The sequence below is a fragment of the Culex quinquefasciatus genome, chromosome 2 (assembly GCF_015732765.1).
Source record: "Culex quinquefasciatus strain JHB chromosome 2, VPISU_Cqui_1.0_pri_paternal, whole genome shotgun sequence".
Classification (NCBI taxonomy): Eukaryota; Metazoa; Arthropoda; class Insecta; order Diptera; family Culicidae; genus Culex; species Culex quinquefasciatus.
The window spans coordinates 9,599,140-9,626,753 of NC_051862.1; the positions used below are offsets into that span (position 1 = coordinate 9,599,140).

At 34.0% G+C, this 27,614-nt stretch overlaps 1 protein-coding gene across 1 annotated transcript in view; it reads right to left on the reverse strand.

Moving 5' to 3' along the window:
• Positions 1-27,364, reverse strand: part of LOC119768045 — a 139,070-nt gene extending 111,706 nt beyond the window's left edge. The window contains exon 1 of the mRNA XM_038258368.1: positions 27,327-27,364. The gene's annotated coding sequence lies outside the window, so the exon portion shown is untranslated. The remainder of the gene's footprint in view (positions 1-27,326) is intronic.
• Positions 27,365-27,614: the final 250 nt, after the last annotated feature.

Sequence of the window (27,614 nt, forward strand, 5' to 3'; positions counted from 1 at the left end):
TCTTTTTTTCTATTTAAATTAATATTGCTAAGGTGCTGCAAATTCTAAGTGCAAAAATTCCAGTTTGATGGAATTTTATAAATCTTGTTGTCAATAGGGTAACACAAAATTGCGACCAAAATTCAAGTTACAGTGCCAGAATCAATACTAAAATTAATTTTTTTTATTAAAAAAACGTGTAATATGATTTTCAGGATTCATTGTATACCGTAAACCGGGGCGGCTTTGATAGGAGTAATCTCCGCCAACTCATACGAAATCGGAGAAAGTTGCCCCTACCCCTCTTCGATTTTCACGAAGCATTGCTCTAGGGGATAATTTTGGACCCTGATTACGAATCCAAGGTCCATTTTTCGATATCTTGTGACGGTTGAGTGGTACGACCCCTTTCCTTTTTTCTGGATTTCTACTAAGACGCGTTTTTCAGTGATTTGTAGCTCGGAACCGTGAGGAGATAAAAAAAAATTGTTAAGAAGGGACTTATGTGTAAAATTGGACGCCCAATTTGAAGGCGTACTCAAAATTAAAAAAAACGTATTTTTCATCAAAAAATTTAAAAATAGTTTGAAAACTGCTGCCATTTCCCGTTACTCAACTGTAAAAAAATCGCAAATTTAAGGTACTTTTCGAAACTGAGATAACCCAGAAGGGTACTTTTATCATTTAGAACATTTTTTTTTCATTTAAAAATTTCGTATTTTTTCTAACTTTCTAAGGGGTTTGTATACATTCTTCACGAGTTATCGGGGCCATCCATAAACCACGTAGACAATTTGGGGGCGCATTTCTGATTGTCAACGCTCCATACAAAAAAGATTTTATTTGTATGGACAATTGTTCTCGAGAGGGGGAGGGGGAGGGAGGGTTCAAATTTACAAAAAAGTGTCCACGTGGTTCATCAGAATTTTACAAAAATGTTTTTTTGAAAAAATGATGATTTTGACCATATTTGACCAGTTTTTCGAAGTTTTATCGTGTGCTTTTTAAAGTATTTTTTTTCAAGAAGTTCAGGTAAGTTTTTTTGTTAGTTAGTTAGTTAGTTCACTACAACTTTTGAAACCTTAAATTATTTTTGAAAACTACTTCTTGAGGCACTTAGCACATGACTCTGCCAAGCTCAGTATGGTTTCATACCATTCTGTTAATAATTAATGTTATTATATTTTTTTTTTCAAACAAACAAACAAATCTTCGACTTGTCAATGACAAACTTACTTGCGCACTTTAATAAAATTAATTATTTTTTTTCATCTTTTAACAATTTTTGATTTTTTGTCCCACAAATGAGTAATCATAAATACATGATATTTTGCAAATTTTTCATAGTGGCATAACTGTAATGATGTACAATGCATGTTGTTTGAAAAATGTGTTGCGGCATTTAGTTTTTTTTGAAAATTCCAATATATTGTCAAACAAAATTTTTGAAGCTATATTTAGACGCAATGTCAAATTTTCAATCGAAAATGATCGAGAAATTTTTAATCTGTATTCATTTTTATGTGAACATTTTCGGAAAGTGTTATGATTTTTTTTGGTAATTTTAAAATACTTCATATTGACAAAATTGACAATATTTTCTTAAAGCTAAAAAAATCTTAAATTTCAGAATTTAGTGAAAAATGTTTTTTTTTCTAATTTTCATAAAATAAGCGCTCATTTTTCAACTCACGATAACTTGGAAACTGTTTATTCTATTTTCAGTGTTAAAATTGATTTCGAGATTTATTTTTTAATGAGCTAAAAACACTTATTTTTGACATTTTTATGTTTTATTCTGGGAGCAGGGGATACTTTTCCTGTAAGAGGTATAATTTAATTAAAAATTAATTTTTTTCGAAAAGTTTCACGTTAAAATGCCTTTAACTTTAAAACTGTGCACTTAATCAAAAAATGTGTCAAGTTACGATTGCAAATGGATTTTTCAAATTATGTTTGACAATCTTTGGTATTAAAATTTTAATAAAATGAAAATTTCAAAATGCGTTTTCTGGAAATTTTAATTTCAGTGATAAAATGTCCAGTATAAACTAGGATTTTTCTCCGAGTACCTGTACCCGATTTCATCTAAAAATTTAACTACAGTCTAGAATCGATCATTCGAATGCCTCGAAAAAATTCCGTCGGATAATTAAATCTTCGGGTAATCGAAACAAATTTTTTTTTGTTATTGTCGTGTTTTTTTATTGTTTAGCTTGATTATGTCCCCAAACATGCGTGAAAGAGATTTAGAATTTTTAAATTCAAGATGGCGGCCCAAATGTCGATGTTGAAAAATTGAGAAAATCTATTTGATATGCTAAGAGGCAATCAACAACATAGATTTGACTAAAATGGGGTCGCAAACAAGAAGCAAGAACAAACAAATAAAAAACGTTCGTGATTCGATTATCCGAAGTTCCATACAAACTTTCGGATAGTCCAATCTTTTGGATATAACCTTCGATCAGAAATCTCAAGATACAGATTTTCGAATATTAACATGAATATGAGATTTTTTTTCAAAACCTCAAGCTGAATATTGTCCCTTAAGTAGTTTTAGGACTCTGGGCCAAATATGAGCAAAATTGGTCAACATTTACCCATTGCTGCTCGAGGGTAATGTTTGTATGTGAAACATCGTAAAAAAATATGAAAAACCTAATTAAGGCACGGTTTTGTCTGCAGGGGCGCTATTTCCATCCAAATGTTACCAAAAGTGAGATTCTTGTATGAAAATTAATGATCTACACTTTGTCCAACATACAAAAATCAAACATAAAAACATTATTAACGGTTAAAAAAAGTCTTTGAAAAACTCAAAAAACGTATTCCACTTGTGGAGTAGTGGTTCATTTTTTCTGGACCATTCATACAAGACTAGCTCGCGAGATTGTATGAAGAAAATAATAATGCAGAATGGCTTCTTTTGAAAAGGGGAATGTAAAGACAAAGTTTTATTCAATTAAAAATGATCTGGAAAATGAATGCCAAATTTCTTGAGAATTACTCTTATGCGAGTTTTTTTGCCATCTTTTTTTCGGAATTTTGAAACATAGATTTAATTTTTATTAGGCGAACTCAAGAGTTTTTTTTTTCATGTGCTCTTCTATTCGAAAAAAAACCCTGAGATGAAAAGTTAGAGGAGGAAGCTGGATCTGCATATTTTATCAAACAATTTTCCAGCCAGCTCGATATCGCCGGTTTCTCCAGCAAGCTGCAAGCAGCAACCGGTGAGCTTGGAGGAGAAAAAAGAAAGCTCGTCATGCCCGTCGACTAGGTATGTTGTGTGTACATAATGTTGCAACATCGCATCATAACTTCACATCGGAAGGAATATGCGGGAGGGAGATGGTGGATAGTTCGTGTTGAGTTGGGTCGCGATAAAAACAAAGGCGGATCGATTGCACATTCCGGACTCACCCACGCCGGTGATGGAAAACTTGTTCGCATATTTTAGCCGCGAGCAAGGGCACTAGTGCGATGATACTTTGAGGGATTGAAGTTTGATTGGCAGTGGGGGAAAATGATTGACGGGGATCGGAGGCGGGAAACTAATCTCGTGTGCACTATGGTTGATTGGTTGGCACTGTGGGATGTTTTGATATCTCTTGAAGTTTAAAAAAATATCTTTTAAATTTCAGCTTTGATTAAATTAAAAAAGAATTACTTTCCTAATTTTTTGGTGATTCATAAAATTTAAATTTGTAGCAATTTCCCACAATCCAGTAAACCTTTATTCACCGCTTACACCGGTGACCACACCACGATGGGTCGTCCCACCGAGGCCTTGGCGAGACATTGTCCTGCTAAACGGCTGCGTGGCGTCGTCGGCTGGCTGGCGCGTGTCATCCTGTCACCTTCCGCCGCCGTCACGAAAGGCAAACAAATCATAAATCAATCATTCCAGACTCCTACAGGTTCGTCGTCGTACCGTACACCATCCGTTATCATCATCGTCACGATCGTGTCATCGGGCACGTCATCGGCCCACTTCATGTAGCCAACATGTCTGGCGGTAACTTTTGAGAAGGGTTTAAAATTGTTTAAACTTTTTGTGATTGATGAAAGTTTAACCCAATTCGCTAAATTAATACACTTTTGTATTCCTTCATCATATTTTTTTTCGGAAAAGTTCGTCCACATTCAATCAATGGATTAAAGAGCAGAAAAAAAAATTGACATTTCGAACAAAACACAGCGCAGACAATGTCACACGATGGGAACTTTTATTTCGTTGTTTTGGGTACAATCCCATCCAGGGCACTCGTGTCACGATGGGGCATCCCAAAAGGGTTTGACGTTACCATGAAAAAAGAGAGAGCGAAACTCGGGCAGGTTCAGAGCTCCCGGAAATGTTATTAATGATGGAAAAACTAGACAGCTGCTGTTCACGGGATCCAACGAGTTATGACTGTGGAGTTGGGCTGAACTAGATTTGTCTCGCAGTGGTGACTTATGGCCTGGGGTTTGTGTGAGTGCGGGTTCAAGTTAATCGGATTACGTGGTGACGATTGCTGGATTTTTTTTGGCAAGTGTAAGTATATACTGGAAATTTGGGATTTTGGTGTTTTTTACCGCAATCGAATAGAGAGTGTTGAATCTGAAGTCCGGTAAATCGGATTATTAGCTTATGTTTGAAATGTGAAAACTATTTAATGAAGCTGTTGCCGTCAATGAATGGAAATGGCTACGAATAAAAATGGAAGAAGAATCCCCAAAGGTTTCAAAAATCACATTTTCTTTAATTTAATGCTATGAATAAATCTTTCTTCATACAGCTGAAAAAAATTATTTCGTGTTATCAACTTTTTCAAATAGTGCTTCAAAATTTATGGGACTGGCAAAAAATATTAGTAAATTCGTATCTCGAAAAGAAAATTTACTGATTGAACTGATCAGAAAAGAAACACCTTTAAAAATTTAAACATTTTCAATCATCTACAAAAATCCTGATTCAAAATACGCACCTGGGACAATAACAAAATTTTCAACAATAGTAGTATAGTAAATTTTCATTACAGTACAGTCTCGATTTTCCAAAGTACTCGGAAAAATTTCTCTTCGGATAATTTAATCTTTTTTTTCGTTTTCTTGCTATGGATCGTTGAGCTCAAATATGTCTCCAAAAATGCTCTTGAGTGATTTGGATTTTTTTTATCCAAGATGGCGATGATGAAATATTGATGAAATTCAATATTAATAAAATGTAATGTAACAGGAATAAATCACTCAATTTGACTAAAACTGACTAGGTTTTTGGCCAAATTTTGTTTAATTGCTTTTGAAGAACCTCCTGTTACCAAGCGATAAATGAAAAAGAAACCAAATCTCTATGAACCAGCCAATCACACAAGATGTAAAATTGTTATTTCGGTTAATAAAATTAATTGAAAAAACGAAGTTGACTTTATAGCTGTCGGCCACCATTGCTAGTACCAACCACTAGTGTCTTCCTTTTTATCTACAAGGACTTCGCCGCCCTGGGCTCCTAAGTGTATGAAAGTATGGCACGGAGCGACGGCGCCGAATACCCATATTTACACAAATAATTTTAGAGCGCCCGCCGCGGGATTCGAACCAGCGACCTCTGGATTGGAGTCCAGTGCGCGGTCCGATTGATCCACACGGGCGGGACAAATTGCGAATTAATTGAGAATTGACTAAAATAGGGTCACAGAGTTCTAATTTTATGATTAATGTAAGAAAATTATAAGAGGTTATTTTTTAACTTAATTCTACGAAGTTATTAAATAACTTTTGGAAAATCGAAACTTCGAATAATCGAGGCTTCAGATTATCAAGTAAGGACTGTGTTTCATGAATGATATTTGCTTAGAAATTTATTTTCAAGCTAATTTCCAGCAAGAAATAAACTTTTGCTAAATTTTCTTTTTTTTCAATAAATGTTTGAAAAACTAAAGAGCAACTCTATTCAACATCACCATCCTATTTCCTTCGCAAAATTAAAAAGTCATTTTGCTTAATTGGTTCGTTCATACAAGTCCAATTTGAAAGCAAGCCATATTAAATTGTTTTATAATATTCAAAAATCGTTTTCTAAACTCCTGTTTTTTTTGCAAATTATTTTACTTAAGAGCCAGACTTTCCGAAATATATTTTTATGTATTTTTAACTTTGAAAAAAATGGTCCGATAAATCAGGGGACAAAAAAAATGTGTTCAAAAAACTCAAAAGTGTTAATGGAAATTGAAATCTAATCAACTGAATTAATCAGAAATGCATTTTTTCTGCATTGATAATCATATTTATCATGTGTGGGATTGTTTAAAAATATTTTGAATTTTTAACAACTAAAAAGGTGAATAATGCATTTTAAACACTTTTTTCATATAAATGTTTAAACCGTTGCTTGCAATTTATTTTTTTTACTTTTTTATATTTTTGCCTCCCTTTAATTAGAGTCGAAGGACATAGTTTAAAAAAAAAAATTGCAACGGCCTTAACGCAAAAAATGTTGCGGGCTTATTTATTTTACAATTTTAACAATTTCTGTTTTTGACTGTATTTAAAAAAAACTGTTGATCAAATAAAGGCAAAAATTGTATGGCAGTGCTGTCATTTTTTAAATTATATTTTTTTTAAACATTTATTACATTTTTTTAAATGCATGGTCGACTTTTTGAACTTGATATCTAGATTGTTGAAATTTTTAAAAATTTGAGCTAAAATCAAAAAGTACCTTATAGAGATTGAGATAAATTTAAAATGAATTGATTTATTAAACAAAGTTTAATGATAACCTTGATTTTTTTAAACCATTCCAAATAATGATCTAAAGTCGTCTTTTCAAATCCTCAGTTAAATTATATAAATTAAAAAACAAGTTTCTGCGCTAATTTATATTGTGTGTTAAAATAAAAGATAATATAAAATGCGTGATTTTTTTTAGAGTACAGCTTTTTCCATAACTATCCTTTCATTTAATTAAAATTTTGCCTTGGCGTCTTTGACAGAAATTCCGTTATCAAGATAAAGATTTGTGTAGCCAGCTGTCAAATTTGTATGGAGACTTGTATGGCACATTTTTGTTGGTCAAATTAAAAAAATACAGTAATGTAAAATTTAAAAAAGGGTTATAAAGGCAACGATATTAAAATTGCATCATTATTAAGCTTTATATTTTCAAATCGAACAGAGTGTGCAGTATAAAGCAACCGGAAATACATTTTCTGAAAAACGTTTAGTCTGCACGCTAAAGCTAAACAAAAATGGTTGTGGCAACATGCATGCAGGAAGCATGCCCCGGACTTTGAACTTTCCTGCAACGAATGTATTTTGTTTCTCGTCTGCATGAAAATTATGTGTTGCTTTAGCTACACAAGTAACGAAAGTTCACTGACCACCGGCATAGCGTGAAAACTGCTCATGACTTGACTTACCGTCATCAGGGGTGACATTGGGTCTAGGGGGTGAGATTGGGTCATTCAAAAATGTAGAAATTTGTATGACCCAATCTCACCCCCCAGACCCAATGTCACCCCTGATGACGGTAATTAAAAGTTTTTGCATGACTTCAAACCGATTCATCCACTTCATCTGGTTTGTAATTTCAGCCAATAAACAAATTAGTGGCATTAATTTCTTCGCTGACGGATCCTTTTCGGAAAATGCGAAACAATTTACAGTGTCCACTTCAGCCTGTTTGATAAATGAGCTAAAATTTAAAAGAACCCTCCCTGCTCGGTTGAGGACCAGGACCAAAATTCAGCTCAATTAATATCCATTCAGAAGACAAATTTCTTCCCGCTTCCATTTGTGCGGACCGTTTTGTTTGGTTTTTCCCTGCCCTCGGGGCCACGGAACGTGGGGGGAATCGTTGGCATAACGAAACGAACCGGAAAGCGAAATATATATTTCTGTCGGATTTCCCTTCGCATTTGTATTATTTTGTGTGAGGTTGAAAGGAAGGAAGGAAGGAAAAAAGTGGAGACCGAGTTTGACCCAAAAACGAAACTTTGTGTGTATAAAATAGGAAGGAATTGGGAAAATTCGAAATCGGATAAATCATACTTTGAGTCGTTCAGAATTTCAAATTGCTTTTTTCATTTCTTATTACCTCGTTTTCGATTCGAATCCTCCTACAATACTTTATTCCAATTTGCTGAAATCGACCTAATTTTTCATGTTTGTTTTTTTTTTCAGAATTTCACTTAAAATGCTTTAAATTCACTTTGGTTGACAATTTCTCTGTTTAACACCCCACTCGATTCCACTAGCTTATTGGTTTAACGAGAATTAAATGAAGGAAGCGATTCGTGGTGATAAAATTTTATCAGAGCTTTCCTGATTCCCCTCCCCCAGGCTTTCTTCCGGTTCATGGCTTCCATTATTCACCCAAGAGCCAAGAAGCTCCCGGTTGGTCGATGTGACTGTTGAGCCTCCGTAGGAGCAGCAAAGATAAACGGATAATGTCATTATGGCCGACAGGGCGCTGGAATTTATTGAAAATCTGGTGTTCATTTGGTGCGGTGGCGGGATTGAAGGGGGGGGAGTTGGGGAAGTTTGAGAAATGGGAGTTGTCGTCATTTCTGAAGCCCGTTTTACGAGGGAAATGGATCGTTTCCATCGGGCGTAATGAGCTGGTACGACGTGTAAGCTCATTTAAGTTAAGCGTTTACAGCGTTTAAGTGATGTCAAGAATCAATTTGAGTTTAAAATGAATATGAACTGGATTTGTGTGAGTGTTTACTTCTTACAATTTTAAGTTCAAATAAATATTATACTTAAAGCATTTTTGATGATTTATCCACGGTTTACGGAAGGAATTTCGTATAGTCAAAATTGTTGGCAGATTTGAAATACAGTCCAGACTCGATTATCCGACAGTTTGTATGTGACTTCGGATAAGGCTGGTACAAACTTTATTTCAAGTTTTTGCTCCCCCCCCCCTCCCTCCCTTGAGAACTGGCCCAAAAAATCAGGGGGCAAACAAAAAAAAAATTCAGAAAACTTCAAAATTTCAATGAAAATTCAAGTGGAGTCAGCTGAAATAAATTTTAAGCGCATTCATTTTCAGCATGTTTCGGTTGATTTTAAAATCATTTAAATTTTTGAAAATTTTCGATGTTTGTTATGGCAAATTTTTTTTTCGCAAAAATTTTAGGCTTCGTCAAATTTGATATTTTTTTTAGAACAAATGATAGCAAAACAACTGAACTAGTGTAAAATGAATTTTAAAACACCTTTTCAATGCAAATTTTTAAACTATGGCTTTTTATTCCAATATTTTTTTTATTTTATGCCCCCTTACTCGACCCCGGCCAGAGCCGAGTGACAAAAACTTTGAAAAATATTTGCATTGGCCTTATCGAATCATGAACATTTTTTTTGTTTCGTATTTTTATTGGTTGCGTATTAAATTGAAAAATGCATTTTTTCAATATTACACCACCGCTATTTTGGCCACCATCATGGATATAAAAATTCTAAATTAACTTAGAGTAGTCAACAATCAAAAATAAAATAACAAGCAATTCCAGCTCAAATCAGAAATTTTTCTGTTACTTTTGTACCCGACCCTCTCCGATTTCAATGAAACATTTTAGAAATGTTATTCCAGGCCTTTTAAAGCCATTTTTGTGTACATAGAGCCAATTGTACTCGAAAATGACATTTGAGAAGGGCGTAAGTTGTTTAAATATTTTAGTATTTTGTAATTTAAAAACTACTGTATCTCGAAGCTATTGTATCGTATCAAATTTGTAGGAAATTGGACGGGCTTTTAGAAAAAATAATACACTGGATGAAAAATACTTGCCAGTTCCATGAGATTTTTCAATGTTTAAGCTTAAAAGTTAAATTTTAAGGTGATGTCACGATTTTTTTCATTCAACATTTTTGAGGAAATAGTCTAAGATGTTACAAAAAGACAAACATATGGGAAATCGGACGAGCTTTTCGGTAAAAATATGTTCGAGTCTGTCATATAGAAATTGCCATTAACATTTTTGTTTCTAAAACTGATGTATATTTACAAGGATTGGACAGAGGACCATGTCAATATGGAGACTTTTATATCTGTCGGCTTTTTTTAAATTTTGACGACCCCTTAAAAAAAAACAGTTTAAGTTATTATTTTTTGTATTTTTTTAGGAGAGACATATCATCCTGAATTTTTCGTGAGTCTTTTTGTAACATCTTAGGCTATTTATTCAAAAAAAATTATCAAAAAAATCGTGACATTACCTTAAAATTTAACTTTTAAGCTTAAAAATTGAAAAATCTCATTGGACTGGCGTGTATTTTTCTTTCAGTGTATTTTTTTCAGAAAGCCCGTCCAATTCCCTACAAGTTTTTTTACCACTTGTTGATACGATACAATGGTTCGAGGTACAGTAATTTTTAAATTACAAAATGCAAAAAAAAAAACAATAACTTACTCCCTTATCAAATTTAATTTTCGAGTACAATAAGCTCCATATACACAAAAATGGCTTATATAGGCGTAGGAAAACATGTCTACAAAGTTTCATTGAAATCGAAGAGGGTCGGGTACAAAAGTACCGGAAAAGTACCGGAAATTTCCTGAATCATGATTCGATTATCCAAAGTGAAATTTCGCGGATTATCGAGTTTGAACTGTAATACAAACATCAATATGTAAAATAAAAACAATTTATTATAATTTATTTACACGATTTTATTGAATATAAAATTATTAGGAGAAGTTTATTTTGCAATTCTGATCGGTTTGTTTTGAGCTCACATTTTTAATTCTATTATTTTATTTGAAAAAAAAATGATGAAATAGTAGTTTATGCAACAAGTTGCAAAAAGAGGATTTTTTCAGCACGAGTCGTACATTTATCCAACGAGGTTCACCGAGTTGGATAAATACGACGAGTGCTGAAAAAATCAAGTTTTGCAACGAGTTCCATACAACATTTTTTGCAATTTCGAAAAACACCCATTGAGTGAAATTTTAAGTCGAATTTTCATGTATTTTGTCAATAAATCGTTTAAATCAAAAAAATGTTGAAAAGTGTTACTTTTCGAAACAAGTGCTGAAAAGTTCAACTTTTCAGCACCCATTTCAGTGCTGAAAAGTAGAACTTTTCAGCATTTATTTTGAAAAGTGTTGCTATTCGATTCTGTTATTTTTGGTACAGAAAAGTAGGCTATTTCGTCGTTCAAGAATGACAGGAAAAGTAAGTAGTTTCACGACGGAATTGCAAAAATTATATTTCAACTTCATTTTTATTTTTGAGCAGTTCTCTAGGACTTCGGTCATTCGATTTTTTTTTGTATTTTTTGATCCGACTGAAACTTTTTTGGTGCCTTCGGTATGCCCAAAGAAGCCATTTTGCTTCATTAGTTTGCCCATATAATTTTCCATACAAATTTGGCAGGTGTCCATACAAAAATGATGTATGAAAATTCAAAAATCTGTATCTTTTGAAGGAATTTTTTGATCAATTTGGTGTCTTCGGCAAAGTTGTAGGTATGGATACGGACTACACAGGAAAAAAAATACACGGTAAAAAAAATAGGTGATTTTTTTATTTAACTTTTTATCACTAAAACTTGATTTGCAAAAAAACACTATTTTTAATTTTTTTTATATGTTTTAGAGGACATAAAATGCCAACTTTTCAGAAATTTCCAGGTTGTGCAAAAAATCTTTGACCGAGTTATGAATTTTTTAATCAATACTGATTTTTTCAAAAAATCGAAATTTTGGTCGCAAAAATTTTTGAACTTCATTTTTTGATGTAAAATTGAATTTGAAATCAAAAAGTACTTTAGTGAAATTTTGATAAAGTGTACCGTTTTCAAGTTATAGCCATTTTTATGTAACTTTTTTCAAAATAGTCGCAGTTTTTCATTTTTTAAAATTAATGCACATGTTTGCCCACTTTTGAAAAAAATATTTTTGAAAAGCTGAGAAAATTCTCTATATTTTGCTTCTTCAGACTTTGTTGATACGACCTTTAGTTGCTGAGATATTGCAATGCAAAGGTTTAAAAACTGGGAAATTGATGTTTTATAAGTCTCACCCAAACAGCCCACCATTTTTTAATGTCGATATCTCAGCAACTAATGGTCCGATTTTCAATGTTAATATATGAAACATTTGTGAAATTTTCCGATCTTTTCGAAAACAATATTTTCAAAATTTTCAAATCAAGACTAACATTTTAAAAGGGCGTAATATTGAATGTTTGGCCTTTTTGAAATGTTAGTCTTGATTTGAAAATTTTGAAAATATTGTTTTCGAAAAGATCGGAAAATTTCACAAATGTTTCATATATTAACATTGAAAATCGGACAATTAGTTGCTGAGATATCGACATTGAAAAATAGTGGGCTGTTTGGGTGAGACTTAGAAAACATCAATTTTTCTGTTTTTAAATCTTTGCATGGCAATATCTCTGCAACTAAGGGTCGTATCAACAAAGTTCAAAAAAGCAAAATATAGAGAATATTCTCAGCTTTTCAAAAATATTTTTTTCAAAAGAAGACAAACATGTGCACTAATTTTAAAAAATGAAAAACTGCAACTATTTTGAAAAAAGTAACATAAAAATGGCTATAACTTGAAAACGGTGCAGTTTATCAAAAATTCACTAAAGTACTTTTTGATTGCAAATTCAATTTTACATCGAAAAATGAAATTGAAAAATTTTTGCGACCAAAATTTCGATTTTTTGAAAAAATCAGTATTGATTAAAAAAGTCATAACTCGGTCAATGATTTTTTGCACAACCTGGAAATTTCTGAAAAGTTGGCATTTTATGTCCTCTAAATCATATCAAAAAAAAATTAAAAATAGTGTTTTTTTGCAAATCAAGTTTTAGTGATAAAAAGTTAAATAAAAAAATCACCAATTTTTTTTACCGTGTATTATTTTTTTCCAGTGTAGTCCGTACCTACAACTTTGCCGAAGACACCAAATCGATCAAAAAATTCCTTCAAAAGATACAGATTTTTGATTTTTCATACATCATTTTTGTATGGACAGCTGCCAAATTTGTATGGAAAATTATATGGACAAACTAATGATGCAAAATGGCTTTTTTGGGCATACCGAAGGCACCAAAAAAGTTTCAGTCGGATAGAAAAATACAAAAATTAAAATTGAAGAAAAAAGACCGATTTCGTAGAGAATTGCTCTTTTGGTTTAATGTCACATACAAAGTTTCTTGTGATGATCAAAAAGTACCACCAATTTTTAAAGTATTTGATATTTAAGAATCCGATGCATTCAAAACAAGTAAAGAAAAAATACCTATTCCAGAGCAGGAAGGAGAAATAATTCCTGAACAAGTAATCAACTTTGATCAATTTTCCAAATCAATGATCATTCAGAACCGCTCAATTACTAACATTCAGCAGTCCAATCAGGTGGCAAATCGAATTCCTCGTCAGTTTGATTGAAATACCAGTTCGTATCTGCCTCTGTCAGCAAAGTGACTAATGAATTCTATCACACACACACACTCACACTTGAACGATTTCACTTATTCACTTTCGGTCCTAGCTTTACCACCACCTCATCATCAGGCCTTCGACGAAAGCTTTTGTTTTAATTGAGTTACGGCCTTTCCAATCGAGATTACATTAAAACTATCATCGCTTCTCCCCTATCGTTCAACCAGATAACTCACTTAGCATTTGTCTCTCGTTTAGTCGGAGGGTGTATGTCAATGCCAAGAATTCCACCCCTCTCGGACGAATGTTAGTGGCAGCAGTCAGGAATTTCCCAATCATTTCTTCGTTCCCAGGCACAGCCATCAACCGGCTGCTTCTTGAGAAAGACCCCCCGCTGAAACTGTCAGTCAGTTAATTATTTATTTCCAGTTCACTTAACACCCCCCTCTTTCAACTCAACCAAACTTGTTTACCCCACAAACACAGACACCAAACTTCAGCCGTTGGAGCAAAACAGATCCTGAGACAGTTAATCTCAACTTATCATCGGGCAGCTTTCGCCCAACCCCAAGAAGCCAACTGAATTGGAAAATGGGGCCACTTCTCAGCTCAGCTGCTGAGAGAGATGCCACCCACAAAACGAGGCGAGAATTTCCTTCTGATGGGCCAAGACGACGACGACGAGACAGAAGTGCTGACATTTGTTAACTAATTTCGAGTTGGAAAGTGATCTGGCTTTTGGCTGACGGCTGAAAGTGACACCGAAACTTGCTAATTAAATTACTCGAATAGTTTGCGCTAGAGCGCTGAGTGAGGTGGCAGTGATTGGATGTGCTGCTTTAGTTGAAATTTAACTGTTGGAATCTTCAAAATCTTGAGGATTACAATAAAAAAATACTAAAAAATAAAACGTACAACCTAAATTTAGTAAATTGATTTTTTAAATGTAATAATTGACGTTGAAGATTTGAAAAAATAGTTACAATTAATGTAAAAGTAGAACAAGAATTTAAACTATGCTTTTCAACTTTTTAATTTTCCTAAAACATTTAATCCATTTTCAAGCAAACACCATACGTGTTAAGTGCCAACCACCACAAGGGTGCTCCAGCAAAACACGTTCTCCTGGTGGAAATCGATTGCCTCTGCACGGACACTATCAATCCTCACCCCTTGGTGGTGCCAACTTTTTGTGGTGCCTCTTTTTCTCCGAACCAAACTGGAGCCATATCGGCAAAAATGTGACGGGATTCAAAGCAACTCGTTCAAATTTCCCTCCCAGAGACGGGGCCTTAATGAAAGTCGAACACCATCTCGTGTTTTTCGATTTTTTGTACTACACACCCCTGAAATCGGCTTGTCCGACAAGGGTGAAAGATAAGGTCGGACCTGGTGTAGGTCCTGTTCTGTCAGGTGCACTCCGTGCGTATGTGGTTTATGGCCATTGGTCATGCAATTTCGTTCGGAGCATGTTCGTTTGGCCAGCTTGGACTACGAGGAAGGACGTTGTTGTTGTTTGTCTGTCTGGGGGTAAAGATCGCGTATCAAGGATATCTCAGGATTGATAAATGACCATGGTTTCGCACCTCTTTGAGATTTGTTTTGAGTTGTTTACAGCCCAAGTTGGAAAATTTTTTGAGCATCTTTATTTTTTGTTTTTCGAATTTCGAATTTTGAATGTTCGACGCATACAATTTAAAATTCTCGTTTTATTGACATATGACAAATATATTACGTTATTCTTAAATTTTACGGAAAAAAGCATAGTATTGATTTAGTCTTCTAAGTTAAAAATAAAACAAAAAACACTGGAAAAAATACCACGCACGAATTTTTAATTTATTTTATTATTCATTTTTTAAACTGATTTTTTGACAGTTTCCTAGCGAATAAAATATTTTTTCAAATCTTCGTTACAAAACCTCTCGTGTTTCTACTTTTTATCGAAAGATTAGTATTGGAAGCTGTATATAAAAAAGGAAATTTATGAACGAGTTGGCGTCTTTGACAAATAGTAGGTTATGATACATCCTGCCTATTTTTGATATTTATACTATGATTTTTTAAGTAGCGTTACGTTTAAATCTGTTCTTGTTCATATAATTTAATCCATTGCAATTGTTTTTTTTGAAAATTGATTGTTTTGGGCATAGTTTCAGTCAAACTAAGAATTCACTTAAAAATCTATTTGTTAAAATAGATAGCTCTTTTAATTTTTTTTTTTGTCTTCGCAAAAATAAATCTGGATAATTTTATTTTGTATTTTTTATAACTGAGCAGTTCTCTGGGATTTCCGTCATTCGATTTTTTTTTGTATTTTTTAATCCGACTGAAACTTTTTTGGTGCCTTCGGCATGCCCAAAGAAGCCATTTTGCATCATCAGATTGTCCATATAATTTTCCATACAAATTTGGCAGCTGTCCATACAAAAATGATGTATGAAAATTCAAAAATCTGTATCTTTTGAAGGAATTTTTTGATCGATTTGGTGTCTTCGGCAAAGTTGTAGGTATGGATACGGACTACACTGGAAAAAAATGAAACACCGTAAAAAAATTGGTGACTTTATTATTAAACTTTTTATCATTAAAACTCGATTTGCAAAAAAAAACACTATTTTCATTTTTTTTTATTTTGATATGTTTTAGAGGACATCAAATGCCAACTTTTCAGAAATTTCCAGGTTGTGCAAAAAATCTTTGAGCGAGTCATGAATTTTTAAATCAATACAGATTTTTTAAAAAAATCGAAATATTGGTCGCAAAAATTATTCAACTTCATTTTTCGATGTAAAACCAAATTTGCAATCAAAAAGTACTTTAGTGAAATTTTGATACAAGGCACCGTTTTCAAGATAAGGCCATTTTTAGGTAACTTTTTGGAAAATAGTCGCAGTTTCTTTTTTTTTTAAATTAATGGACATGTTTGCCCACTTTTGAAAAAAATATTTTTGAAGAGCTGAGAAAATTCTCTATATTTTGCTTTTTTGATTTTTGTTGTTACGACCCTTGTTTGCTGAGATATTGCCATGCAAAGGTTTAAAAACACGAAAATTGATGATTTCCAAGTCTCACCCAAACAACTCACCATTTTTTAATGTCGATATCTCAGCAACTAATGGTCCGATTTTCAATGTTAAAATATAAAGCATTTTTGAAATTTTCCGGTCTTTTCGAAAACAATATTTTCAAAATTTTCAAATCAAGACTAACATTTCAAAAGGGCCAAACATTTAATATTACGCCCTTTTAAAATGTTAGTCTTGAATTGAAAATTTTGAAAATATTGTTTTCGAAACGATCGGAAAATTTCACAAATGTTTCATGTTTTAACATTGAAAATCGGACCATTAGTTGCTGAGATATCGACATTGGAAAATGGTGGGCTGTTTGGGTGAGACTTAGAACACATCAATTTTCCTGTTTTTAAACCTTTGCATTGCAATATCTCAGCAACTAAAGGTCGTATCAACAAAGTCCGAAGAAGCAAAATATAGAGAATTTTCTCAGCTTTTCAAAAATATTTTTTCCAAAATTGTGCAAACATGTGCACTAATAAAAAAAAAAAAAACTGCGACTATTTTCAAAAAAGCTTCCAAATTTGTATGGAAAATCATATGGACAATCTGATGATGCAAAATGGCTTCTTTGGGCATACCGAAGGCACCAAAAAGTTTCAGTCGGATTAAAAAATACAAAAATTAAAATTGAAGAAAAAAGACCGATTTCGTAGAGAGTTTCTCAACTGAAACTTTCTCCGTTCATTCCTTATGCTCAAATACGACATTTTACATTATTAGTTCCACCATGCAAGTTGCCTTTAAATTTTGAGGGATTGCTGGGCTTTCTGAAAAAAAAAAATGCACTGAAAGAAAAATACACGCCTTTTCTATGACATTTTTCAATGTTTAAGTTTAAAAGTCAAATTTTAAGGTGAGCCCACGATTTTTTTTGCTCAATTTTTTTGTGAAAATAGCCTAAGATGTTACAAAAAGACTCACGAAAAATGCAGGATTGAGCAACTCTCCTAAAAAAATACAAAAATCATTTACTGATTTTTTTTTAAAGTGCTCTAAACGTCAAAATTTTCAAAAACTGAATGTGGGAATCGATTTTCCAGACAATTTTACATAAAAGTCCAATCCTTCTGAAGATACAGCGGCTTTAAAAATAAAAATATTGAAAAAATAGTTTTTTTTGTGGTTTTTGGCAATTTGTATATGACAGAATTGATTTTTCAGTCTAGAAAAATAATTTTACCGGATAGTTCGTCCAATTTCCTATGAGTATGTTTTTGACAGCATTTCAATTGGATGTATTGGCTTGCAGATATAAGCTGAATTACATTGCTCATAACTGAAAATATAATATTTTTTTCAGTGTGGTAGAAACCTGGATCGTAAATAAGCGTACATAAATATTAAAACGAGACAAATTAAAAAGCTGTCAAATGCAATTTTATAAGAAATTGGACGAGCTTTTCGTTAAAAATATTTTCGAGACTGAAAAATCAAGTCTGTCGTATAGAAATTGCCAAAAACCACAAAAAAAACATTTTTTTCAACATTTTTATTTTGTTAAACTGCTGTATCTTCACAAGGATTGGACTTGGAGACTTTTATGTAAAAATGTCTGAAAAATCGATTCCCACTATCGGTTTTAAAAATTTTGACGTTAAGACCACTTTTCAAAAAATCAGTTTTAAGTAAATGATTTTTTTTTTCTTATGAGAGACATTCTATCCTGCATTTTTTTTGAGTCTTTTTGTAACATCTTAGGCTATTTCCTCGAAAATTTGGAACGTTAAAAATCGTGACATCACCTTAAAATTTAATTTTTAAACTTAAAAAATGCATTTATTTTTCTTTCAGTGTATTTTTTTCAAAAAGCCCGCCCAATTTCCTACAAGTTTGTCTTTGACCACTTTTTGATACGATGCAACGCTTTTAAGATGCAGTAATTTTTAAATTACAAAAATATTTAAATAACTTACGCCCTTCTCAAATGCCATTTTTGAGTACAATTGGCTCCATATACACAAAAATGGCTTATATAGGCCGAGGATAACATGTCTACGAAGTTTCATTAAATTGGGAGAAGGTCGGGTACAAAAGTACCAGAAAAATTCCTGATTTTAGCTGGAATTGCTCAATAATCTTTTTCCGCAAAAGATTTAAATACAGTGGACTCTCTCGTTGTCGATATTGAAGGGACCGTCGACAGCGGGAGTTATCAAATTATAGAACGGAAAATCAAAGCAATCTATTTGAAGGGACTGAAAAATTTATTGACATCTGGAGCAATATTGATATCGAGAAGATCGACAGCCAGAGAGTCCACTGTATACAAAAAAGACAAGTTTTGAGCCAAATTGCAATTATTAGAATTCCTAGGGGGTGAGAATTCCAGAAAAGTGTCCACGTGGTTTGTGAATGTTCCCAAAGATCAAAGATCAAAATAATGAAAAAATGGCTCTTCGCCCTTACCTGATCTCTTAAATCGAACGGACCTTACATAAATGTATTGAGCATTAAGTCCTTATTTTTCAACGATTCCATGGAAAAAAATAAATAATCCAATTTACAATGTCAAAAAATTTATCTTTTCTGACATTTAATCGTTTTTCGTAAAATAATTTCACAACTTTGGAATCAGGAATTACACTTCAAAAGAGCCTGAATGAATAATCTTTGACATTTTTTTTTCATTCTGAAATTTCTTTTAAATATTAAAAAATATATAGATCAGGTGCCATGACCAGGAAGGGGGCAATCACGATAAATTTAAACTTGAATTGAAATTTTACTTGGTGTTTGACCAATGCTCAATTACCATTTTTTTTAAATCTAGTGTTACCACTTTTAAAGTCTAATAAATTATAAATTTTGAAATTTTTTTATCTGACGTGTTTTATTTGATTTATCTTGAATTGCATTCTTGAATCTAGAATTTTTCAAATTTAAGTATTCCTCAAAAGAACGCTAATGGCTCTTAAGATTCAATAAAAAACAAGTAGAGATTTGAATGCTAATATCAGATACCAAGCTCCCTCTTCGGATCGTTAATAGCCTCCCCCTTCTCCCATCCCAAAAAAATCTCGTGAAATTCAATCTGCAGCACGATTGAGCGCGTTCATCCGGATTAAAACGATTCCAAGTAAAGCGATGAGAATTGAAAACATTTTTCGCAATTATCGTCCAGGATAAGGAAGGAAAGCACAACAACAAAAAGTGCCCAGCCCAGCCTGTGCTCGTAAAAATTCCCATTAAATTTCCTCGAAATGAATAAAACGAGACACAATGCGCCAAATTCGGACAGGCCGAGTTGAGGGAGGGAAAAGCTCCAGAAATGAGAAAACATTTTCCCGTCATAAAAAACACTAACCAAAACGACCACAAACAACGACTGTCCGTCCCCGTCTGGGGGGCGCTCTCGGTGGGAGGATAAGCTTTTCCCCCTTCTTTAGATTCCCTCATCAGTAATGCAAATGTGCGGTACTTTATGCCAACCAAACTCCCTTCGGAAGAAAGCGGGAAACTTTTGTCGCTTACAATTGTACGCGGAAAATTCTGCCCGCTGCTGCTGTAAATAAGTTCAGGGAAATTCTTGGAAGGATGACGGGGGGTTCAGGTTGCTGTGGCTTTTCACGGTCCTGGGACTGCCACAATGTGTTCTTTTCTGCATGGAGACCATCTCAACCCAGCACCTACCCCATGGGGCTTTTGTGTGTGCGATGTTTTGATGATGAAACTCGTAGGAAAATAAAAATTTTCACTCAAGGTGGTCGGTTGGTTAAGTTGGAAAATAAGTGGGATTGAGTTGAACGACGTTCGTACCTTTGGTTGTTTTGAATGGTGGATTTTATTGCGTTTTTCGGGATTGTGGTACATCCAATGGATAAATCAATACAGTGGACTCTCTGGCTGTCGATCTTCTCGATATCAATATTGCTCCAGCTGTCAATAAAATTTTCAGTCCCTTCAAGAAGATTGCTTTGATTTTCCGTTCTATAATTTGATAACTCCCTCTCTCGACGGTCCCTTCAATATCGACATCGAGAGAGTCCAGGGAAAAGGGGAGAGCCAAAGCAAAGGCCTCTTTTTCCAATCATGGAACCACTTGGCACGATTTGCCGCCGCCACTCCTGGATGGAAATTAATGAGCTCAACAGCAGCTGCTACCGTTCTAGGAATCGAATTTTTCCCATCCACCAGGGTTAGAGATCGTAAACCGAGACTGTACGTGCCACGTGGTTTTGTGGGTTTGTGGTCTGGTGGTTTGAGGGGTGGAGGAGCATTCAACCTGCCCTTCCCTGAAACCTTCGATAGGTTAACGACTCTTTATCCCGGTATCGGGTTGCTGTCAAAAGAGTATCTAGCAACACTCAGTTGTGTTGCAAAATGAAATCATGCTAATCTCAATCTGAATCTGAATCTGAATCTCAATCTCAATCTCAATCTCAATCTCAATCTCAATCTCAATCTCAATCTCAATCTCAATCTCAATCTCAATCTCAATCTCAATCTCAATCTCAATCTCAATCTCAATCTCAATCTCAATCTCAATCTCAATCTCAATCTCAATCTCAATCTCAATCTCAATCTCAATCTCAATCTCAATCTCAATCTCAATCTCAATCTCAATCTCAATCTCAATCTCAATCTCAATCTTAATTTTAATCTCAATCTCAATCTCAATCTCAATCTCAATCTCAATCTCAATCTCAATCTCAATCTCAATCTCAATCTCAATCTCAATCTCAATCTCAATCTCAATCTCAATCTCAATCTCAATCTCAATCTCAATCTCAATCTCAATCTCAATCTCAATCTCAATCTCAATCTCAATCTCAATCTCAATCTCAATCTCAATCTCAATCTCAATCTCAATCTCAATCTCAATCTCAATCTCAATCTCAATCTCAATCTCAATCTCAATCTCAATCTCAATCTCAATCTCAATCTCAATCTCAATCTCAATCTCAATCTCAATCTCAATCTCAATCTCAATCTCAATCTCAATCTCAATCTCAATCTCAATCTCAATTTCAATCTCAATCTCAATCTCAATCTCAATCTCAATCCCAATCCCAATCCCAATCCCAATCCCAATCCCAATCCCAATCCCAATCCCAATCCCAATCCCAATCCCAATCCCAATCCCAATCCCAATCCCAATCCCATACCAATCCCAATCCCAATCCCAATCCCAATCCCAATCCCAACCCCAACCCCAATCTCAATCTCAATCTCAATCTCAATCCCAATCCCAATCCCAATCCCAATCCCAATCCCAATCCCAATCCCAATCCCAATCCCAATCCCAATCCCAATCCCAATCCCAATCCCAATCCCAATCCCATCCCAATCCCAATCCCAATCCCAATCCCAATCCCAATCCCAATCCCAATCCCAATCCCAATCCCAATCCCAATCCCAATCCCAATCCCAATCCCAATCCCAATCCCAATCCCAATCCCAATCCCAATCCCAATCCCAATCCCAATCCCAATCCCAATCCCAATCCCAATCCCAATCCCAATCCCAATCCCAATCCCAATCCCAATCCCAATCCCAATCCCAATCCCAATCCCAATCCCAATCCCAATCCCAATCCCAATCCCAATCCCAATCCCAATCCCAATCCCAATCCCAATCCCATCCCAATCCCAATCCCAATCCCAATCCCAATCCCAATCCCAATCCCAATCCCAATCCCAATCCCAATCCCAATCCCAATCCCAATCCCAATCCCAATCCCAATCCCAATCCCAATCCCAATCCCAATCCCAATCCCAATCCCAATCCCAATCCCAATCCCAATCCCAATCCCAATCCCAATCCCAATCCCAATCCCAATCCCAATCCCAATCCCAATCCCAATCTCAATCCCAATCCCAATCCCAATCCCAATCCCAATCCCAATCCCAATCCCAATCCCAATCCCAATCCCAATCCCAATCCCAATCCCAATCCCAATCCCAATCCCAATCCCAATCCCAATCCCAATCCCAATCCCAATCCCAATCCCAATCCCAATCCCAATCCCAATCCCAATCCCAATCCCAATCCCAATCCCAATCCCAATCCCAATCCAAGTTGCGGAAAAATTTTCATTAAAAAACTAGAGTATTTTAAAATTTAGGAGAATCATTCAAGCAACCGAGTGCAGAGCTAAAAAACACGCTCCCGGTAGATTCCCAGCTCAATTTGGATGCCGTGCCGGTGTCGGCTTTGCCATCGATCAGTCTACTTTATGGGCGAAACTATAAAAGAGTAATTAAAACGATGGAGAAATAATGAAGGAATGCTCATCCTGGTGTTTTGTTCGGGAAAGGGCAGAAGGAAAACGATGTGATAAGCATTACACGAAGCCATGATAAACTCGTTCTTTATGGGGAGCTCCTGCCAAAGTGCTGTACATAAAGGCTATGAAACTAGACTTCTTTATGGAGATAAAGGTCACCAGTCGTGCTGGCTTTATTGGTTTAGTAAACTGTCACGTGACTGGTAATACACCAAATAGAGTCATCAAAGTTTGTTGGCTCTATCTGCCACGTATAAATAACCTTTTCGTTAAAGTGATCCTGAAAAAGATGTTTTTTTTGTATTCCTAAGACGTCCTTCGACCTTCAGCAAATACCCTGTTTATTATGCTGGAACGCAATCGACACCGTATTTTTTCCAACCGAAGATTTTCCCAGCTTACACATTTTTTTTGGTAGCTTTTCTTAAGGAGGTTGGGTTTGGGATTCCCTGATTGTGCAGCACAACCTCGTTGACATAAGAGGGTGATACCGAGCGTTGTAATTTGGGTAGGGTTAAGTTGGTTGCCCGATTTTTTTGGAGTACTCTTCGATGGGATAGCCAATTTGGACCCGTTCGAGATTAGAATACTAATCAGGTTTGCTTAGTCGTAATCTGGTCAGTGTTTTCGTGTAATGAAGCGAGCAAGTACAGTCAAAAAGGTTTTTATTTTTAGGGCTTTGACTTGTTGGCTTTGATTTGATTGGAATTTATTAAATTTGATTTTGAGCAGTGATTAAATTGATCCGTGCCATGTTGGCACTCTTAATGTAAATATCCACATATAACTATTGTAAGCAGGCAAGGCGTAGTATTTTTTAAAGATTAAAGTTGCCAATTCCTAAACATTAAAAAAAATTAAAAATGCCTACAACTTGAAAACGGTGCAATTATCAAGAAAAAAAAATATTTTCAATAGAAAATTTGATTTTGCATATAAGCTATTCTCTGAGATTTCGGTCATTCGTTTTTTTTTGTATTTTTTAATCCGGCTGAAACTTTTTTGGTGCCTTCGGTATGCCCAAAGAAGCCATTTTGCATCATTAGTTTGTCCATATAATTTTCCATACAAATTTGGCAGCTGTTCATACAAAAATGATATGTGAAATTTCAAAAATCTGTATCTTTTGACGGAATTTTTTAATCGATTTGGTGTCTTCGGCAAAGTTGTAGGTATGGATATGCACAACACTGAAAAAAAATGATACACGGTAAAAAAAAATTGGTGATTTTTAATTAAACTTTTTGTCACTAAAACTTGGTTTGCAAAAAACACTATTTTATTTTTTTTTATTTTTTGATATGTTTTAGAGGACATAAATTGCCAACTTTTCAGAAATTTCCAGAATGGGCAAAAAATCTTTGACCGAGTTATGATTTTTTGAATCAATACAGATTTTTTCAAAAAATCGAAATATTGGTCGCAAAAATTTTTCAACTTCACATTTCAAACGGGCCAAACATTCAATATTACGCCCATTTGAAATGTTAGTCTTGATTTAAAAATTTTGAAAATATTTTTTCGGAAAGATCGGAAAATTTCACAAATGTTTCATGTTTTAACATTGTAAATCGGACCTATAGTTGCTGAGATATCGACATTAGAAAATGGTGGGTTGTTCGGGTGAGACTTGGAAATCATAAATTTTCATATTTTCAAATCTTTGATTGGCAATATCTCAGCAACTAAGGGACGTATCAACAAAGTTCAAAGAAACAAAATATAGAGAATTTTCTCAGTTTTTCAAAAATATTTTTTTCAATAGTGGGCAAACATGGGCACTATTTTAAAAAAATAAAAAACTGCGACTATTTTCAAAAAAGTTACTTAAAAATGGTTATAACTTGAAAACGGTGCACTTTATCAAAAATTCACTAAAGTACTTTTTGATTGCAAATTCGATTTTACATCGAAAAATGAAAAATAAAATAATAAAATAAAAAAATTTTGCGACCAAAATTTCGATTTTTTGAAAAAATCTGTATTGATTCAAAAAATCATAACTCGTTCAAAGATTTTTTGCCCATTCTGGAAATTTCTGAAAAGTTGGCATTTTATGTCCTCTAAAACATATCAAAAAAATAAAAGAAATTAAAAATAGTGTTTTTTTGCAAATCAAGTTTTAGTGACAAAAAGTTAAAGTAAAAATCACCAATTTTTTTTACCGTGTATCATTTTTTTTCAGTGTAGTCCATATCCATACCTACAACTTTGCCCAAGACACCAAATCGATCAAAAAATTCCTTCAAAAGATACAGATTTTTGAATTTTCACATATCATTTTTTGGATGAAGTCAAGTATCTGGGGGCCTCCCTGGACAAGAAGTTGACTCTCGCCAAGCACATCCAGAACGCCACGATCAAATGCGGTAAGGTCACCAAGATGCTCTATTCTCTCGTCAACCGGCGGTCCCACCTGGATATCAACTCTAAGCTGCTGCTCTACAAGACGGTGTTCAAGCCGGCGATGACGTACGGTTACCCGGCGTGGTACAACTGTGCCGCTTCCCACCGGAAGAAACTTCAAGTCAAGCAGAACCGGCTGTTGAAGATGACGCTAAACCTGGATCCTTTCCACCCGACTGACGACGTCCACAGGATGGCTAAGATGGAGTTGATCGACGATTGGCTCCAGCGAGTGCTACCGAAGTTCTGGATGGGGTGCGCCGCCTCAGTCAATCCCCTGCTGCAGCGGTTGTCCCCTTGAGCTGTGATATTAGAATAAGTAACGCCTCATTTCCTCTAACTATCACACATCTATTAGCTATTTCGAAGGTTATTTTTGCAATTTTTTTCCTTCTCTGTCCAATTCGTTCTCCTTAGTAAAAGTAAACTCTCTCCCCATTAAGAACAAATCAGCTGTTGAAAGGTAGTCCATATCTCGGCTCAGGATAACAACTGCACCAATGTGTTTGTTAAAGCAACCAAATAAATGAAATGAAATGAAAACATATCATTTTTGTATGTACAGCTGACAAATTTGTATGGAAAATTATATGGACAAACTAATGATGTAAAATGGCTTTTTTTTGGCATACCGAAGGCACCAAAAAAGTTTCAGCCGGATTAAAAAATACAAAAATTAAAATTAAAGAAAAAAGACCGATTCCGTAGAGAACTGCTCATATATAAAAAAAAATTCATTAATTTGGACGACATTTTTTTTTTACAAAATTCTTAATTATTTCAAAAATGCTTATCTCCTGTACCAGATTTTGCACTATCCATAACTCTTACGCATAAGATGCCTTTAGTATTCTAAAGCATATATTATTAATTGTGTACCTACTTTTCTGAAAAACAAGTTGTTCATAATAGAGTTAGCAGAATATTTAAAACACAGAAAAAATTCCCTACTTTTTAAATTGACTTTGTATTACCAAATGTTCAACAATAAGTTATTTTTTATTTTTCAATTATTTGATATGTTTAGGGGATAAAAAATGCATATTTTGCGTTAGAGTTCCGCATAGTGCAAATTTTTATTAAAAATTTAAAAAAAATATTTTTTGGAAAAATCAAACATATTTTCAAACAAAATTCCAAAAATCATTTTAAAATGTAAATCAAATTTTCAATTGAAAAACATTCAACACATCTTGATAAAGTGATCATTTTTCTGAAATTTGAAAAAAATGCTTATGATATTCGAATAATATTTTCTGCAACTATTTTAGAAACAAAAAATAGAAAAAAATTAAAAACTTTGTGAAAACGCTCTTTTTCAAAAAATAATTGAAATGCAAAAATGCAAAAATTTGAAAACATTCGAAATAAGTAATTTGGCTGGTACAAATTTTATTTAAAGTTTTTGTCAAAATTGGCCCGAAAAATCAGGGGGAAAAAATTTTGTTTCAGAAAACTTCAAAATTTCAATGGAAATATAAGTGTAATTAGCTGAAATAAATATAAAATGCATTCCTCTGCGTTTACAATCATTTTTGGCATGTTTGGGTTGATTTATAAATCCTCAGAATTTTTGAAAATGTTCGATGTTTAGTATCGCAAAAAGTGTTTTTTTGCTAAATTTTTTGTTTTTATCAAATCATACACTTTTCGAAAACTAATGATTGCAAAACAACTGAACTTGTATAAAATGCATTTTAAAATCATATGTTTGAACTCGATTGATAACAATCTTAAATATTTTAGAATATCTAGAATTTTTCAAAAATTCACTCAAAAATTACTAACCTAATTAAATGTATAAATGAAATTTAAACAAACAATCAATAAACGATTCTTTGGATGGATTGGAATCCCAAATGGCTAGAGGTTAGAGCTTAAGCCTTATATTTTTTTTAAATACATAATCTATCCATTTGCAGGTTGCAATAATTTTTAAGTATTAAAATAACAAACGTGGTTCATGGCTCTTTCACAGCCAAAAAGCGTTGTAATCCAAGACCATCATAATAATGTTGACCAAGAAAAGTCACTTTCAATAAAATTGAAAAATTCACAGAAAAAATAAATGAAGCCGTTTAAAGAAAATATTAACTTAACATTAATCTCTAGGTAAAACACCATCTAAAAAGTGATTCTTCTTGGTAATGAAAACGATAGTTTTGCTAACAAGATGGTTGCTCGTCGATTGTAATTCGTTAGTAACGTATTGAAGCTTTTTAGAAAATCTGTTAACTCACCATTTAAACGCCTTAGCTTATCCAACTGGTAGAAATAATCAAAGAAAGGACGAACAAAACCTAGGTTCACAACAAACTATTTACACCAAAATAACTGCACTCTTACAATTCTTGCACAAATTTTTTGCGGCTTCACCAGCAGCAGATCCTTTCGTTGAAACCTTTTTTCCCCAGCTCCCACTCTTTTTTTTGTCACAATTCCACTCCGGATGCTGTGCACTTGCTACTCCTGAACTCGTAGTTACTATTCCGTCACTGTCGCCGTCGTCGTCGTGAAATATAATAGCA